General features: G+C 38.8%; 1 long non-coding RNA gene across 1 annotated transcript in view; it reads right to left on the bottom strand.

The window, feature by feature from the left end:
• Window positions 1–19,486, bottom strand: part of LOC121646076 — a 314,450-nt gene that overhangs the window by 239,337 nt on the left and 55,627 nt on the right. Inside the window, exon 3 of the long non-coding RNA XR_006011554.1 lies at window positions 1,089–1,128. This is a non-coding gene — a long non-coding RNA (uncharacterized LOC121646076). The remainder of the gene's footprint in view (window positions 1–1,088; window positions 1,129–19,486) is intronic.

Genomic DNA, 19,486 nt, shown 5'->3' with positions numbered 1-19,486 from the left:
GTATCATGATGTGCAGTTTGAATGCTGCTTGACAGAAGACTACAGCCATGAGACATGTTACAAACTCCCAACTTGGATTGTGACACCACTGCATATTCAACAAGTAAAAAATGGATACTACAAGCTGGACTAGGCTGTTGTTGGTTTATAGAAGACTGGAGAAACCAATCCTGGTTACTTTCTGGGTGGAGCTTTATGGCTAACCTGCATGCATTCTGAGGAACCAATGAAATCTGAAGTTATCTAATTTAGCTGGAGAGGACTGTTTAAGCCGATATTTGTATTTGCATGTAACATCATATATTTTAACTTCCCTTTTCAAACATTAACAGTTTAATCAAACCTAGTCATTGGATATTGTTGCAGAGAAGATGCAGACAACGTCCGCTCCTGAATCTGATTACAATTAAGTTGGATCATACAGAGTGACATCCAACTCCCACGCAGTCTGATCAGTCATAAAAAGTACCTTGTAACTAATTACATTTATCAACTTCTTGGTTAATAAGTCAGTATTTAACCTGCATCATCTGTTATAGTGGAAATCTTGTCTACTCATTGCTGCTGTTTGAATCCAACAGCTGATAAGTGAAAATAAATGACAGCAATTTTACTGACAGATAACAGCGGTGGATCTATTGTGATTGCGTCCAGGATGATCTGTCCCATTCCCCGATATTGTCCACTCTGATCAGATACTGCATGAACGTGCATTATTCAAATAGATTGCAGAGTGTCAGCAGTGGGAAAGGAAAGATAAGCACAACTTCCATTACAGAACAGGTGGGCCAATCCTCAGTGTGTCTAATAACAGTCAAACAAGTGTAAAATATCTGCCCTCTCTTGTGAATCAGCTCAGAATACATTGGTCTCTCCAACTGCTCGTTCTTCACACTCCCTCTCTAAATGTAAAACCATTCATATTCATTTAACTGACCTCCCTCAACTCATCTTAGTAGCACTAGAGGTTGAGAACCATTTCTCAGCTGATACAGAGCTGGAATGGTGCACATTCCCATCCTTTATCCACACTATACCTGTGTCTTTCTATGTGTGTTGCATTACAGCTTCCAGCTGATTTCACTTACCTGTCTTTCATCAGGTAGTGGGATCAGTCCGTCCTGACACCTGAAAACAGGAGCAAAGAAGAGAATGCAATCATTATTATGTACAATAACCAATTTCAGCAACACTGAGCTCAACGTTACTGTTGGTAACAAAACTGAAATAACTTATTTTCAGTTAACTTAGTTGAGTTTTTTGTGACAGAAAAGGAAACATTAAGACAAAAAGTTTTGACAAAAATCACAGCAGCAGGTCATTCTAGCTGCTCCGTGCCAGACAAGACAACCCTGCAGAAAGAAGGACAGGAGCTGAAAAAAATCATAGGTGTCCCCCTCACTCAGGTCATGGTCCCCTACAGATTCATTCTCAAAGCTGAACATTATAATGCACCCCAGAATTTTTGTATTGCAACCATCCGGAGAAACCTTCTGTCCTACCTTCTGCTGAAAAAACACTGATTTACCCATGTCACATAACAAGGTTTATATGTTGCACTGCCGATCACATTGTATATATTCTATATAAATACATATTGTCAGACTATATAGCAGCACATCACTGCACAATAACTGCACTGTGGCTTATTGTATTTATATTTATTGCCCTTTTAGTTTTTTACCGTGTTGTTTTTGTGTTTTACTTGTGGTAAAAGGGTGTGCGCAGCCTCGGATGCATGTGCGACTGCATTTAACTGCAGTCTTGCACGATACAACTTGAAAACTTGAAATTTGAAGAAAGAACACCAGAATAACCACACAAAGACAGCTTTCTAACCACATGCTATCAGGCAAAAAAAAACAAAAATAAAACAATAAACCTTAATCGGACCTCGCTACGTGTGCTACGTGTTGTGCCTTGTTTTCATTCAGGGACTGTAACAGAACTCATTCCATATCTGCACTTTATTTGACTCAGGAATGGTCGAGGAACTAGTTCTTACTGTGTAATTAATGTGTGATTCTAAAAACTTTTTAATGAGTTTTAATTAGATTTGTATTGTTTTATTATTATTTGGATTGTGTTTTTTTAAATTCCATAATTTTTTTAATGGTAAATGGTCTGTATTTATTTAGCGCTTTACTGTACCTGGAATGATACCCAAAGCGCTTTACATCATACATCACATTCACCCATTCACACACACATTCACACACTGATGGCGAAAGCTGCCACGCGAGGCGCTCAACCACGACCCATCAGGAGCAGTTAGGGGTTGCCCAAGGACACCACAACCAGACTTGGCCGAGGATCGAACCGGCAACCCTCAGGTTAAAAGATGACCGCTTAGTTGTGCTTTAGCTGTGTTTTAGCCGTTTTTACAATGTTTCAGCCATCCGTTAGTTGGGCTTCAACCCTATGGACCATTCTCAGCTTTCGTCACTGATCATGTGACTTGCATGTCGGGGATGTTCGTGAGTGTCAAAAAGATAAACGAAGCACGTGTACTGCTCAAAAAGTTTGAAAGATGACAACAAGCAAAAAACTGAAAAGTACAAATTCAAAACTCAAGTTTTTCAAAATGGTCTTGTTCATTTAATTCTTGAACAAACATTCTTTCTTTATGCATCAAGAAATGGAAGGAAAAACGTTCATAATTTCACGTTCATAATAGTCATGTTTTATGTGAAGCAGAAAATGAACAGAAAAATCTCAAGTTTCTCACAGTCTAAATGCGAAAACGGTCAAACTGGTTGGACATTCGACAAATTCAACCTTCACAACAGTGGCAAGAGTAATTAAAAAGCTGGACATATTTTTTCCTTCGTGGTCTTAATAAATGAAACAGTCTTAAATAGCAATTTTTTTCACAGTGATTGTAATGTCAACTCCTAAATATAAGATTGAGACATACCTAAACAGCATTAATGTTTTCTGTGTCTACTGTTTTCTTAAGGCGGATTTATGGTTGTGCAGCATCTGCGTTACCACCGTAGGCTCGGCGTAGCTCTGCAGAGGCTCGATGCGCACCCCTTCCAGACCTGACGTGCACCCCTGCTTCGCACACGGTTACGCAGAGTTACTCCCTTGTGATTGGTCAGTTTGGGATCACGTGTTGCCGGATATCTGAATCTTCTCGCTGAATTTGTGTGATAACCACCGTTTTTAAAACAATAACCAGTGGATCAAGTTGATGAGAGGCTGATCAAATTATTTTATTGTTTTCTTCCACAAGCTAATAAAGACACTGAACCATACCGTACGCTATTGTTATTTTAAAACAAAAAAAAGAGAACTATCAAAAGAACTCCCACCTGGTGAGTTTACCGGCCAATTCCACCCCTGCTGCCACCTTCAGGTTAGGAGGAGAAACAGCAATACAACACCAAAAACGACGTATACCCCTTATGCTCGAGTACGAGAGCAAACTCACCAGCATCAGCTATGCCGTAAATGACTGCACTCAGACGTACTCAGCCTTAGTCAGATAACCATCATCCCAAGAAATATTCATAAGCCTTCAATCTGACTTACATGCTCTTAATTCTGCCCCTGTGAAGTGTGAAATAAATTGAGTAACAATATCTCCATCAGTTGTTTTAAGTTTTGTTTTTTTTTTTGTTTTTTTTGTTTTGTTTTGTTTTAACCAGGAATTTTAAAAAAATATGAAGGTGCTGAGCACCAACAAGCAAATGTTTTTCAAAATATCACTGTCTGACCACATAAGAGCGAAACTGGTTTGGAAAGTGTGAAGTCTGCTGGCGTAATCCTTGAAGAGAAACATTAACAGTCACTCAATAGTGGAAGTGGGCTACCAGCTAGCTTTTTGTCACCCAACATGGCATCGTAAAACAATGTGACGTCACTGAGAATGGTCTGTAAGTTTAGTTGTGTTTTAGGCAAGTTTTAGCTATGTTTAGCTGTTTTAGTTGTGTTTAGTTGCATTTAGGTTTGTTGTAGCTATATTTTAAAGATTAAAATACCTTACAAAATGGACACTTTCTGATATTTATTGACTAGAAGTATCAAAAGGGCCAGGCCAGCCATCTTAACTACAGTATTTGAAGCATTAAGATCCTGTGATGTGGCACCAGATTATGTGGACACAGCCTCAGTTCAATTTAACTGCTAAACACTAATCGTCTCTTTCTTTCAATTAGAGATTGATTCAAAGAGAAATTTTAATGCAATTGGGTGGTTTCCGTAGGCTTTTATTTATTTATTTAAATTTTTTTTTTAATGAAGTTGCTTTATGAACACAGTTATTACAATTAGACTGCTATGGATTATATGCTGATTTTATTTTAATAAATGAGTAATTAGTTACAACTAATTGGACTGAGTTATAATTGGTTTGGACTATCTTTAAAAGTGTCTTGAGACTACTTCTTTAAGGAACTGGTGCCATACAAAAAAGGATGAATTGAACATATTTCAGTTTGTTCACCTGGGACAGCCTTAGGATTGTAACAAGATGGATGACACCACCTGTAACATTTAGCTCCCTATAAAAGTATTCAGTTCTCACCAGTTCTTTTAAGTCATCTTTTTCGGCAAAAACGGAGGAAGGCTAAAAAGCTGAAATGTTTGGAAAAATGTTGAATGATTAAAAGACTCCTTTATTAAAGCCTTCTTTGCCTTTGAGCAGACCCCGAAATCAGTTACAAGGAACAAAACTGCTAGAAGTAGGAAGTATGTATAAACCACATAACAAAACAGATTTCTTTAGAATTTAATTTTATCAATGGGATGAAATACTACATCACTTGAGGGAAGATGCAGATGAAAAATGACATGATGGCTCATGTCATTTTTCATTTCTGATAGGTCAAAAAAGTGTTTTAAAACATAAGAGTTTGACGTGACATATTTGTTACACACAGTTTCTGAGACATTTTGCTTCAATTTATGGTATAAACTTTGCTTAAAATCCGGTTGAACGCAATCTCATACTTGTCTTCTGTCCTCTAATAGATTCCCAGAAGCAGAAAACTACATTATAATATTTTTATATTTTTATATTTTACCCAATGTGTGACTTATTTTCACCTAAAGCTGAGATCATCCCCTTAAACTAAGCAAGAAAAATTAGTAAAAACCCTCCAAAAAACTAAAAGTAATGCAATGAAGCTCATTTACAAGTGATGTTACCACTCTGGATCTTGATCTCCTGGTAGAAGGTCTTGTGTCTGAGTCGTTGCAGTTTTGTACTTTCTCCTTTGTAAACACTCACTTGTCGATGCTTTAAAGTTTGCAAAGCTTCATAATTATCAGTACATTTGCACAATTATGTCCCAAAAAGTAGATAAACAAGACCCATTTAAATAAATGAGACAATGACGTTGCACATAACCCTTAAGAGACACTTGTTTTCTTGCTTTGCAGCTATTATAGAGACGCACCGATACACAACCATGCAACTAAAACAAGCAAATTGAAATAACCAGGAAATTGCAGCACTCAAACAAATTGAACCGCACGCCTTCTCACTTTTTTTTTCCTTCCAAACCTTTTGATTGCAGCAGTTAGCGAGAGGAAGGGCAGCGGAGGGAGATGAGATGGAGAGGAAGTCTGGAGGGAGATTTGATGTTTAGAGAGTACAGTTAAACGCACTGAGTCATCACGACACCAATGCTCATTTCATCTTTTAGCATTTGTTGCCAAACTGCCTTTTTGCAATAAAGAGGCGCTGAAATGGAGCGACAAAGGCAAATGGATTCATTTTAGCGACAGAGGTGGCTGACAAATGGATGTCAGGATGGAGAAGGAACGCACGTCTGCAAAAACAGCAGAATAAATTACAGATGAGTTTTGTTCCATTTACACGTTTATCTCTGATGGATAAATCAAACACAGACAGGAGGGGTGAGAAAGATGGACTTTGTAAGATGGAAGAAATATGAGACAGTACAATGAAAAAAAAATAGAGCTCACTGCTACCTTTTTTCACCATTTTGTCCATATTCTGTTACCATCCTGATCATGTGTCCTGTCTTCACATCTCAACTTTCCTTCCCACTCCCTCTCCTCTCTGAACTTATTTCAGAGATCTCATCAGACAGTACAGATTATCAAGAGGCCTCTCTGGCTGCCTCACTCTGAACAAAATTGGACTACTTGACTTTTAAAAGCCAGTGGGCTACTTTGATCTCAAGATAGCATCGCTAACATTGCATCAGTGTGTGTGTGTGTGTGTGCACATGTGGTGAAGAGATGGCTTTACCAAATGGGAAATCCTTAAAAGTGAGAGCACTGTAGTTCTCACTTTGAGGGGAATCCATATCTGCATTTGAATACAATATTGTAAAGTGAAGGTTGCGTGAATATTTAGAGGGTAGCTAAGAAGAACAGGGACCTAGCATGAACAAAAGGTGATCAAGGCATCAAGGTTGCACCGTCTGAGTGTGTCAGCTGTTTCAACATTATTTGAAGTGACGCCCCCAGAGCTCATCGATGCCCCGTGATAAGTAGTCTCATGATTCAGCATCAGCTGAATTAATAATGAAGGCAAGTGGCATTTAATTTGCTAATGACCATCCTTAGTGTGTGTTTATAATCCCATAACAGAGACGATGCTACAGCTGCAGACTGTGACCTAAACAGCAAGTCAAGTTGTAATCCATGTCTCACACAAGTAGACACAAGCTTTTAATTAAGACCATTTAGATGTGATATGAGTAGATAACAAATCTATCCATCCATATATTCCAATTCAGGGTCATGCGGGGGCTAGAGCTCATCCCAGCAGCTATAGTCGAGGGACAGGGTACACCCATGGCAGGTCCCCAGCCCATCACAGGGCCAACAGAGAGAGACAAACATACCCACATGGAATTTATGCCTTGATTACATGACATTTTCACGGAAAACCCAAAACGGTTCTGTTTACCCAAGGCCCACTGCAGGGTGGGGCCTTAAAAATCCTGGAATGAAAGGTTTTCCATGTTCCGTGTTTTAATTTCTAATTAAGGTGTAACTAGACACCCTAGTTTTTAATTCCGCCGACTGCTGGATTTGAAAGATGCCTGAAACTGCAAGGGTTGGGGTGGGAGATGTGGGTGATCAGGGTGTGGAGAGTGGGCGGGTCGGGATACGCAGGCAGAAATGATTGACAGACAGCAGCTCAGCTCATTGGCAAGATGCAAAGCGAGATTCACAAAGCAGCTACACCACAGAGCGTCTTTGAGTTGGAAAGCTTTCCCTCCTGAATCTCCTCAGCTACACATAAACAAGGTGGTCCTGACCCTTATCAGTCTGAGCTGTTAGTGCTGTTACGCTGGCCTGTCAATTGGATCCGAAGTAAAATTCAAGTTTAACGTATCAACAATACCAGTCCGATCCCTAGGCTTTGTACACAACTTTTCGTGTTTGGAAAATCACTTTTTTTGTTTTTTTTTTTTTTTTTTTAACCTGTCTTGTCCAGCATCGTTGCAAACAGAATGATTGTCTGGCTGCCGTCTGGTGCTGGGCAATATTACTCTATCAAGCAGGGATTTATACTACATGTATAAAGTCCCTCTTGATGACATGAAAAACTTTATTAAATCAGACTCTTAATGCTGGACTCGACCGGAGGGGACAGAGAGAGAGAGAGAGAGACAAGAAAGTAGAGAGAAGAGGGAGGGGAGAGAGAGGGACAGAAAGGGTGTGGGGAGTGCGGGTGGGGACTTGAAACATCATACAGAAGACCATGTAATCCATACTACTTACAACATATATAGCTAAGATCATCCTAGCCAGTAGGTCATTACACAACTAGTTGATAATAGTAACAATAATAATAATAAGAGTAAGAGTAATAATAATAATAAGAACAGAAATAATTAAAAAAAGAAAAAAAAATATGATAATAGATATAAGTGAAACTGCTGTATTCAAGAACACGCGCAGAGAAACCTGTGTGGATGTGTTGGAGAACTCGGCCACACGGCGACGCAAAGACTGTGTGGAGACGTTCAGGAAGGAGTGACCATGCAGAGTGATCATGCAGATGCCACCTCACTTGAACAGAGGCCAGAGTCAGGCCAGCGGTCCCGAGACCCAGGCCACCAGCCCCCCCGCAGGCAACAGATCCCGACCGGTCCACAGAGACGACCACTCAGCTCAGCTCATTGGCAAGATGCAAAGCGAGATTCACAAAGCAGCTACGCCACAGAGCGTCTTTGAGTTGGAAAGCTTTCCCTCCTGAATCTCCTCAGCTACACATAAACAAGGTGGTCCTGACCCTTATCAGTCTGAGCTGTTAGTGCTGTTACGCTGGCCTGTCAATTGGATCCGAAGTAAAATTCAAGTTTAACGTATCAACAATACCAGTCCGATCCCTAGGCTTTGTCCACAACTTTTCGTGTTTGGAAAATCACTTTTAAAAGCAGGCTACACCAGTGGTTCTCAAACTGGGGAACAGCAACATGAGAGGGGGGCTCATGGGATTGGGAAAATGTAGCAGACAAACTAATGTTTTGATAATTTGGGCTCTTGGAAACATTCTGGTCCACACTCCAGACCACTTAGTGGCAGTAATGCAACAATTAGTTTTTGCCAACGGCCAAAAAATATGAAGAAGAAGCAGCAGCAGAAGCAGCAGAAGAAGAAAAAAGGTCAGTGTTTACAGAAAGCATCGAAGGGAGAAAAGAAAGAGAAAGATATGGAGAAGTAGGTGACTGGGATGAAAGAGGGCAGATATGTTGCTCTTGGTTCAACAGTAAATGTGGTTCTTATTATACCCCTCAAGTCTCTGATGTGTATATGTATGTATATATATATATATATATATATATATATGTGTGTATACATATATACATATACACATATATATAAATATATATATATATATACACATATACACACACACAAAAATATATATATATATATATATATATATATATATATATATATATATATATATATATATATGTATATACATATATATGTGTGTGTGTGTGTATACAGATATACAGATATACATATGCACATATATATAAATATGTATATATATATATATATATATATATATATATATATATAAAAATATACATATACATATATATATATATATATATATATGCATATATATACACACACACAGATATACACACATATATATACACATACATAAATATATACATACACTTACATACACACACACACATATATATATATGTTTTATAGAATGTTGAGGAACACCCAGCTTCCACAGCATCCTTACCAGCTAAGTCTATCTCTGATGTGAGCTGATCTCAGAGGCACTAACCCTGCAGCCCTTATCCCTCTCCTCCTCATCATAATTTTATTATAATCTGTGTTATCGACTCTCAGATGTTAAGAAAATATAAATATTGTATTTTCATATAAAATCGATTGTAGAAATAAAAAAGCTGTTATTGGAGTTTCAGTATTTTAGCATTGATCCATATATTACTACCAAATAAAACTATTTGACTGTGAAATATGGGCTGTCGTACCTTTATTACTGAATTACGATATTTCACTTCATCCACAAGAGAATTCCTACAGGTTTCTAAAGAACAAACCTCCATACCTAATAAAATTTTAAATATTATAAGTCAATAATACAGTTCCATTTTAGACATTAAAGATGAATTGTTATTCACCATCTTGTGCTTAATTTTTAAAATATCGAGTTACATCAAACAATCTGCATCCATGAAACTTCCTGAATGCAAAAAAAATGTTTCTTATGCAAAAAAGAAGTCACTTTTAGCTTCAAATACTTTCACTTCAAGACGAACCTGTGTATCAGTGCAGACTGATCAGAAATCTGGACGATGGCAGTGTTCACCACCAGTCACACATGTACGTTAAAACTGTAAATGTGCATTCACAAACACCATCTATCTAGCCTGAATCGTTGCCTGAACACACTCACTGTATGGAGTGCTGCAGTGGGTGTCAAGTTAGGGTCCCTACATTAAACTCCAAGTGTGTGCATTGATGTGGAGGAGGCGTTGGTCATGGCTGTCTGATCCAATTATCCGGGGATTTTACTCCATCTACACAAACATGTATTGATTCTATTGAATCCTCCAGTGCACGGTCGTTAATAATGTGAACCTTTTAAAGATGACTGTAGAAAACAAGTAAAGGGAGTGCCGCAGACTCTAATGACAAGTAGTGAAGAAATACTTTTCTTACTGTCTGGTCACTTTTATTTTGTTAGCTAGTTAGGGATATTTACTGATAACATGCAGCAGGGAAAAGGTTTTATGCTCATGACAGCATATAATTTCAAGTATAAGTAAACAGAAGTCCAGAGGCATGGAGGTTTGTGCATTTGGATGCAATAAATGAACAAATGTTTTATCTATTTTAAACAAACATGCATGGTATTTGCTTAACATAGATGCGTGTTATTTGCACATTTACAGGAAGTAAGATCTTCCGTGTCAGAACAACAGCGCTAATGCCTGACTTATTTATAAACTGAACTACAAGCTCCATTCATCCATTTACATACACAGAGCACTTTTCATTGCAGTATATTTTCCTTTATCATACCACACACACACTCTCTCAAACCAATGAATCCAATTCTATTCACTGACAAAAAAGATTTGAGGTGTGATATCATCAGGGAAAAAAATAGGAGATCATTAATATTGACTGGTAAAAAGAAATGTGAATTGAAAGAATGTGAATGAGGATGAACCTATTGTAGGTTACTTTGCTAGTAACTTAAGTAGTTGTTTACTTAACATAAAATCAGGAAGCAAGGTAGGTAGTGTTCATAAAGCTGAACAACTCATTGATCAGGTGGATCAATAAGCCACTGTCTTCCTCAGACTGTCTAAATTCATGTCATCCACATTAAGGTGGATCCTTCACTGCAGTCTGGGTTTCCCCCTTTTTTTTTTTTTTTTTTGTCTGAGAAACACATCTGAGAAACACTACAGCACAATAATCTGTGCTGTAGTGTTTCTTAGAGATGTTTTATTAATCAAATCTTGCAAAAAAAAAAAAAAAAAAAAGTTACCAGCATAGACATGAACCATCTGACCTCGCTGCACCACAGTACATGGACCAAAGATGGTACCTGGAATGACACCCAAAGTGCTTTACATTATACATCACATTCACCCATTGATGGCGGAAGCTGCCATGCAAGGCGCTCGACCTTGACCCATCAGGAGTAATTAGGGGTTCGGTGTCTTGCCCAAGGACACCTCGACATGAACCCGACTTGGCCGAGTATCGAACCGGCAACCCCTCAGGTTACGAGACGACCGCTCTACCTTGCTGAGCCACGCCGCCCCTAAATGAATTGAAAGATAATTGAATGCACAAATGCAGCGTACTAAGTAATTTTTTTTTTTGATTTTGACATGGGATATATGTTCCAAAATATTGTTCAATAGCAAATTTATGACCCCCTTTCATTCATATTGGGACTTGGTTTCAGTTTTTCCAGTCTCCAAAAACAAAGTTGCTGTTTAACTTCAGTCGTCACATCTGCTGGTTTTATGACAGAAATGATCACCATGGAGACGGTTGGTGAGATGATGTTAAATGACTTCTGAATTATGATCTAGAACATGGTAGAGATGATTTGGAATGACATATATAAGAACATTACATGCTGCATTTACTGACCCTTAGAAATCTGACCTTTACCCAGGTGAAGGTGAGTTAACAGTAAATATTTGTAGCATTGGATCGTTCTGTTGATACAGTACAAAGAATTTTAATAATTTGACAACTGCTCCTTCCGGCTGCATGCCACACTATCCCAAATTATATATATATATATATATATATATATATGTAGCATCGTGACTGCTTTTTGATATAGCAAATGAAAGAAATTTCCAAAGAAAATGGTTGTGGAACTACTTAATGGGTTGTATTATGGACGAGTCCACCCCAGCAACGTCCCTACAATCAGGGTTTAAACAAAGCAATGAACTTCCTTTAACGATCTCGTTTTGTCTGATAGAAACTACATTAAAATAAACAGCTATTTTTTTCATTTATTTGATTTATTTTTAACCACAATGAGTTATTTTTAAAACTCCTGACAGCTTCAGGAGCTGTGAATATGCATTTATCCCACGCACTCATACTTAACACAGTAGTCCCTTTCCCTCCACCTCGGCCCTTTTATCTTTCACAATTTACTGCTTCTCTTCATCTGCTCCCTCCGGCTGCATGTCACACCACCCCAATTCCCATCTTTGACATGAGAAGTCCATTTCTGTCTCCTGTCTCTACTTCATGACAGTCTGCTGACACACTGCGAGCTGTAGAGTTCGCTCTGCAAAGATCCAGCCTGTTAAACTGACTGGTGGTGGTGTGTGTGTGTGTGTATGTATAAAAGACATTGTGTGTGTATATGTGTGTGTGAGTCATGGTAAGCAGCCTTAGATGTGTTTTAAAAGTGCCCATGCATGCATGAGTCTATGTGTGCATCTTTTTGTTTGTGCCAGTTTGATTCTGTTGATTTCGGCCATCTCTTCATGAATTATTCAAATGACTTAAAAGAGGAAACTGCTTCTCTGACCAGTCAGCTTTCCTTTTCTGAAGACTTCCCTACAATCACACAATGAACACTCCCACTTCTGTGGCATTCTACTTGGGGAGTGTGTATGAGTCGATAAATAGAGTGCCTGTGTGTGTTTCTATGCATCTGTGTGTAAACGATCCTTCATTCTTTTAAGCCTGTATCTCAGATAGCGGAGGTTTGTTGTATGTGGCTGATCAGAGAGGTGGCCCGAGGCTGTGGCCGGATCAGATTGAGTTGGTGGTGCAGAGCAGAGAGCAGCGATCAGAAGAAGATGCTCAGCCTTAATCTGATTTTGGCTTCAAACTGCACACTCGACTGGCTGTGGAGCCACTGAGGAGAAGCTACCCAACAAAAACCGACACAGACGCATACACTGACCGAACACCTGCAATATCAAACCAAAGTGCTGCATGGGACCAAAACTACCCTCCACACACACGCAGGAAGGAAAACACTAAATTAGATAAGAAAAAAACAGAGGAAACTTTCTGAACAACTATTACTGCATGCCCAATAAATGTATGTGGTTGATTTATGGGATTAAATAAAAACGAGAAAAAACAAAAAAAAAAACAAAAACAAAAACAGTAAAATCAGCAAAAAAGAGGTCATTGACTGGGCTGACCTGATTTCCTCAGGCAGCTTGTTCTGTGGCTTTGGGACTTGGGCTGCAGATGCTCCATCACCTCCAGTTTTCAGCCGCGCTCTGGGAACAGATAAAGTTTTCTGCCTGAGGAACCCATGGCTACATACAGGCTTGTATGTGTCAGGTCACATATATAACACGGTCAAAGGCCAGGAATGGCCTTAAAAGTCAACTGTAGGAAATCAATGCTGAAACACACTTGATATGAGTGGCATTCAGGGTGATGGAAGCTCAGAATGTCATGGTTACGATGAGTCAGGAGAACTTTCTTCCCAATTAACCTTTTTTAGCCCTGAGTCAATTTTTTAGGTCTCTACTGAAAAACTGGATTCCCATAATAAATAAGCATATCTCTGCAACCACAAGGTCTACTTCAATACTTTTGGAGTTATACTAAATGGAGTTTCATTGGATGTGTAAATATCAGTATGTATATATATATATATATATATATGTATATATATATATATAGTTGTCACTGCACTCTTGAGCTAAATTTTGATCACTTTTTCCACGTAGACCTTTAATAATAAAATCCTTATTTTAAAAACTACATTTTGTTTTTACTTGTGTTGTCTAACTAATATTTAAATTTGTTTGACGATCTGAAACATTTAAGTGTGTCAAACATTAAAGAATATAAGAAATCAGGAAGGAGACAAACACTTTATCACACCACTGTGTGTGGTGTGTGTGTGTGTATTATATATATATATATATATATATATATATATATATATATATATATATTTTTTTTTTTTTTTTTTTAATATGGTTGTTCCTCCTGCAGTTATTCGATATGATATTCAGGAAGAGGGCTAGCAACTCCATGAACCAGAACATGGGGCTGTACATACCCTCACAGACCTGGGATTCCCTACTCCAGAGACCACTTCACTGTCCCAGCGGATCTCATAGGTTTGCTGGGACGGTCACACCTCCGGAAAACAGATGATAAAAGTCAGCATAGCAATGCATCAGCAGATGTTTCTGAGGAAGGCTGCAGGTGACAGTTGATGAAAATGGCCATTTGATGAAAGTCTTTGCATGCAGCAAATTCTCTAATGTTAATCTTTTCCTCTTCCTCTTAAAGAAAAACTCTGAAGCCAGTCTCATTTCTCTTCTGGGAATCCAGCTGCAGTTTCTGCAGTGCAGCTAGTTTTAGCCAACCTCTGTCTGACTTTAGCATGGTCACTGCGTGGCTTTGGACTTTCTACACATTCCTTTTCAGACTAGAAATTGAAACATAATTGGCTGATGGACCCTGAGGGCTTGATTATTTGTGGTTGTTTTGTTACATTTGTTCATTGCCCCCCTGTTTAACAGGATGTCTTATTTTGTGTTTTGTCAAAGTCTGTGAAATAAAACAAATCAATCAGTCCAAAGCTGCTGCTGCTGGTGTACAAACTCAGTATTTGGAGAATTAAAATCCCTGGCTAGATTTAATTTTAATGAGTAAGTTCATTCTTCCTATAGAAAGTGTATTAATGATTTTTTCCAAAAGCATTTATTTCCCATTTCTCAGCATGCCAGACTATAATGCAGTCAACCAACCTCATAGATTCAATGCAATCTTTTGGTTTCCTTTGCTAGGCTAATATTTTTTATGAACTGGCTTGTATCAACACAGATTGGATCACAATAAATTGGCTTGAATTTATTTGGTCTGCAACTTCCCCTGAGATGACTTTGTTAGTGCCATAAAATAAAGTTGAATTGAATAGCCGTCTAAGCCCTGGAAAAAATAAATAAATATAAAAAGTAAAATGTGCTGCACTCATTTCTGATTTCCATTTGTCAGCAGTGGAAACACAAAGTGAATGGCTGGATATTTGGTACTTTAAGCTAACCCTTTTGCTCAAACACAGCATCTTGGAGAACCAGGGGTCTGTGTTTATAACAGGAGGTCCTGCAGGATTTTAGACCCTGTCTGAGGTCACGGGCTAAAGAAAGCAGCTTGAATACAACATGTTTCTGCAACTCACCTGTAAGCTTTTCATGGTAACTAATGCCAAGTGTCACATTTAAATGTAAAGCATATTACCAAAACAGGACCAGCACTTGTGAAAGCCTCTGGGAGGAAATGAACATTAAGACTGCTTTGCAGCTCATATTTTATCTTAATACACCATCTGCTGTGCCAGATTTCCTACTCCATTATAATCTAATTAATAGTGATCACTAAAAAAACACAGCTTACACCATGTTGTTTAAATGTTTAGCATTTATTCAATGTGATTTTTTGCTTTTATTTTTGGTGGCAACAGCTAAATGCAGCTGAGCCTGTTGATCTTCCCGTTATTGACGGATCTCCTCTGGAATGAGTGATACTGACCGGGTGACTCAAGAACAACGGTATGATAACCTGTCTATAAAAAGATCAAAGTTACCACATTCACATCTCCACTGACCTGCTTTTACTGCAACAAAAACACAAGTGCAGCACAAAGTGAAGTAGAGACAGGGAAGAGGATGGTGTGACCATACAGGCTCAATTCAAGGAGAAGTTTTAAATGGAAACTAGGGGAGAAAATGTAGGTGACCCTGGTGTGTCCTGTAAAACAAGGAACATATAACAACTTTACTGAATACACCTGATTTTATCCAAATGGATCCAACAGCTTCTTATCAACTTCCTTACAATGACTCGATCATTTCATTTCAGTGTGTTGGAGCGATGATGAAAAGTTTTCCAGGAGGTTTACAATCCACTCACAAAATGTAGTGTTTATTCAGAGACTATCTGGTAAATCTACAATGAGTTATCCATGATAACACCATTATTTATCACATTTTCAACATAAAAAACATCACCATCACTACTGTGTGGCTAAGAGACCTCTATTTAGACTTGGAAATGATTATGAAGCCACTTCCTGTCAGACTTTCCACCAATCAGAGAGCTTAGATTGACGGTAACGTCCAATCAGGAGCAGCCAAAGATCAACCAGTGAGCAGAAAGTTCTATGTGTGTGTGAAAAGAAGAAAAATAATGCTCCTCTATGGCTGGAATAAAGCCAAGAAGACGTTTCTGATGCACGGTGGTGCCACAAAGCAGCTGAGCTGGAGTTGGTTTAGTGAGGATAGCAGGTAAATAGTAGCAGGAATAACTGGAAATGAGGAAAAAGTGGAAACATGGAAATAGTTTCTGTTGTGTGTTTGTTTCAATAACAATATTTTTTCTCCTGAAAGCCAAGACTTGAGAGAATGATGTGCAGATGAAAAAAGTCTTGGTCACTGTTAGTAGTTCTGTTAGTAATAAATTCTGCTTTCTTCTTCTGGTCGGCCTTTATGCTGCTATATTTATTCATACATTCATTTTACATCATTTTAGCCTCATAATCTGACAGCTGAGGCTGTCCTGGAAACATCATGTCTGGAGACTGACTGGGATTAGAAGGGTTAAAAGACGGATTAAAACTTGATTGACCATTTCATATTTCATCTGTCCTTTACATCTGCTCCTCTTTTCTTCTTATTGTTTGACTTTTAATCATCGTTTCTATAAAACTGGTAATCAGCAGCTCAGATGGGTCTTTCCCAGCTTCAGATAATTTCAACCAGTTGGTGTTCGAGCAGTATGTAGTATCATCTCCAAGGATTTAAAGGCCAGCATGTTTGCCTGTCCTTATAAAAAATAAAAAAAAAAAGATAATTTTCATCTTGTAGATGCCCAACAGTTTTCCCCCCATACTCAAGGGTTGTTTCCTCTAAAAGCAGCCTATAAAGCCGTCCCCCATCTGGTGAGCTACGGAAATTTTCAGATCTGCTTTATAGTATAGTTTGCATGAAGGTTTCTGTCTTGATTTGAATGTTTTATTCTTTGAGTAATTCCTTCATTATGCATTACAAACAGGCTGACCATCATGACTCTGACAAATCCAACTAATCCACCTACCTAAACAAATAACTATTTTTACTCCTGGAGGATTAGTTGAAAAACTAGTTATAGTTGAAAATATCTTGAATGTTAACATTTTGACACAAATTGTTTTCTACCCATTACGTTGTCTCTATCTTGAAAGGGTCAGCAGCACGTTTGTGGTCAGTAATAAACTGACAGGAGCAGAGGTAATGGTAATCAGATCTGTACTGCTGAAGGTAATATTACAACGCTGCTGTTTTTGTGGGCTCTAAATGTGACAGGACAGCACAACTCAAGGAGCCTGAGGCCCAGCAGGGCAGCAAGTTCATTCTATTTGTGTCCTGACTCGATAGAGAGAAGAAATCCAGGCCTGGAGCCATCTCTACAGGAGCAAACCAGCTAAGTCCTTCTGCTTATTGGAGGATCCTGCTGTTCATTCTAACACATCCTCTGCGACACTTATTCCTCCCTCCACCATCACCTGGATCTGTAAGTCACAGCTGTGTACAAGCAATAAAATGCAGATTTTTTCTCTTTCCCCTGTGGAAGTAATTCCTTCTCCCCCTGCAACGGGAACATAACATGACAAGGTCAGCACCACAGGAGCTAATAGCTATTCAGTGTTACTTCTGCAGGGCCATAACCAGACCCCCAGTGATGCCTGAATGTAGACATGAAGTGTTTCATTTATTTAATTTTCCACAGATAATTGTGGTTTCGATGACACCATGTTGATCTAAACCAACTTTAGTGGAACAGAACAATCCTAACCATACCTGTAATTAATCGGATTTTGTTGTTGTGTAAAGACATAAAACATGTCATCCATCCATCCATTTTCTGCTGCTTATCCGGAGTCGGGTCGTGGGGGCAGCTGCCTAAGCAGGGAAACCCAGACTTCCCTCTCCTTCATCAGCTCGTCCGGAGGATCCCGAGGCTTTCCCAGGCCAGCTGAGAGATGTAGTCCATCCAGCGTATACTGGGTCTTCCCCGGGACCTTTTTCCGGTGGGACGTGCCCGGAACACCTCACCGGGGAGGCGTCCAGGAGGCTTCCAAACCAGATGCCCGAGCCACCTCATCTGGCTCACCAAGCTTCTCACCCTATCTCTAAAAAATGCCATAAAGCTGTAAACATCACAGCAATTCAAGAAACTCACCAGAGAAGAATTTACTGATTTGAACTAGTGAGGTTTTTGCTCACTGGTTCGGCTTTAAAAACTACATGGTAGGAAAAAGTACAATGATTTTCCACCCACTAATCTTTCATTGTCACTCTGAAGTCAAGAAGTCTTTGATCAATGCTGCAAACCAATCACACTTAAGTGTAATAATACTGCATCATTTAGCTAGAATGTCTCTGGTACCTTGAAGGAGGAATATTCTTCCCTTTCTAAATAAACTGATACCATTTACTGAGATCCCCATTAAATATCAATGACATGTTTTAGTGCCATTCAAAGGCCCCCTTTAAAGGTGTTTCTTCACAGCTCTGTTCATACCTGTATTAAAAGCTTCTTGACCATTAAACTAACAACACAACTTTCTGACCTTAACATTTTGTGCTTCTGAGCCATTTTAATGGCACACTGACATTTTTTTGTATACATTCCTGGAGTTGTTGTTGCCCTGAAGCATCCTGAGCGTTTACAGTTGAGTTTTGCTTTAGGGTACTGTGTCACTAACCAGCAACAGAATATCAACAGACTGGCTGCTTTGAACATATACCATGGCTGCTAGGAAACACAATAGGACATTATCCGAGGAAAAAAGAGTAAAAGGGACAGAGCAAGAGATAAGACGAGACAACATCAAACTGACTTTTACTGTCTGGAGAGATTTTAGAGAAGAGACATGATGAAGACAAATTCTTAATTAAGGGTAGCTGCACCAAAGTTCTGAAATGGGGCTTTAAGACCGATTTGGGTGAACATATGATTTTAATTTTGGACACAGTTTTTACTTAATATTCCTTGAAGTAAATTAATATGGTCACAGAAATTGTGAAAGGCTGAGAGGTCACACTACCACACACACCAAACTGTTAGATGTGCTATCCTGTTTAGTCTCAGTTTTATAGTTCAGGATGTTAAACCACAACACTTCTGGCAGGAATCTTGAAATATCACAATAGCTGGCCAGAGAAGAACAGACAAGTCGTATCATGTAATCCTTCAATCCTGTAGAGGTCTTGGTAACCGCTTCAAGGACTACTTTGTTGACCCAGTCCTTTGTCTGTAAAGCGTTTAAAGGCTCATCAGTAATTTTTGCAGTGCTTAACTCATTTTAACCAGCTTATCATGCTGATGATGCCTCATTCATTGGCTCAGAACTCAGAGCCATTTTAGACAGAACATCATTGGATCATTTCTATGCAACTTCAGAATTAGAATAGACATGAGAAGCCAGGATAATTCTACATCAGTACTGTACCTCACTACCTCTGATTTTCCAGAC

Source organism: Melanotaenia boesemani, chromosome 9 (assembly GCF_017639745.1).
Source record: "Melanotaenia boesemani isolate fMelBoe1 chromosome 9, fMelBoe1.pri, whole genome shotgun sequence".
NCBI classification, from domain to species: domain Eukaryota; kingdom Metazoa; phylum Chordata; class Actinopteri; order Atheriniformes; family Melanotaeniidae; genus Melanotaenia; species Melanotaenia boesemani.
Note: the sequence above shows the minus strand (reverse complement) of the source record. Positions and strands in the feature narration are given on the sequence as shown.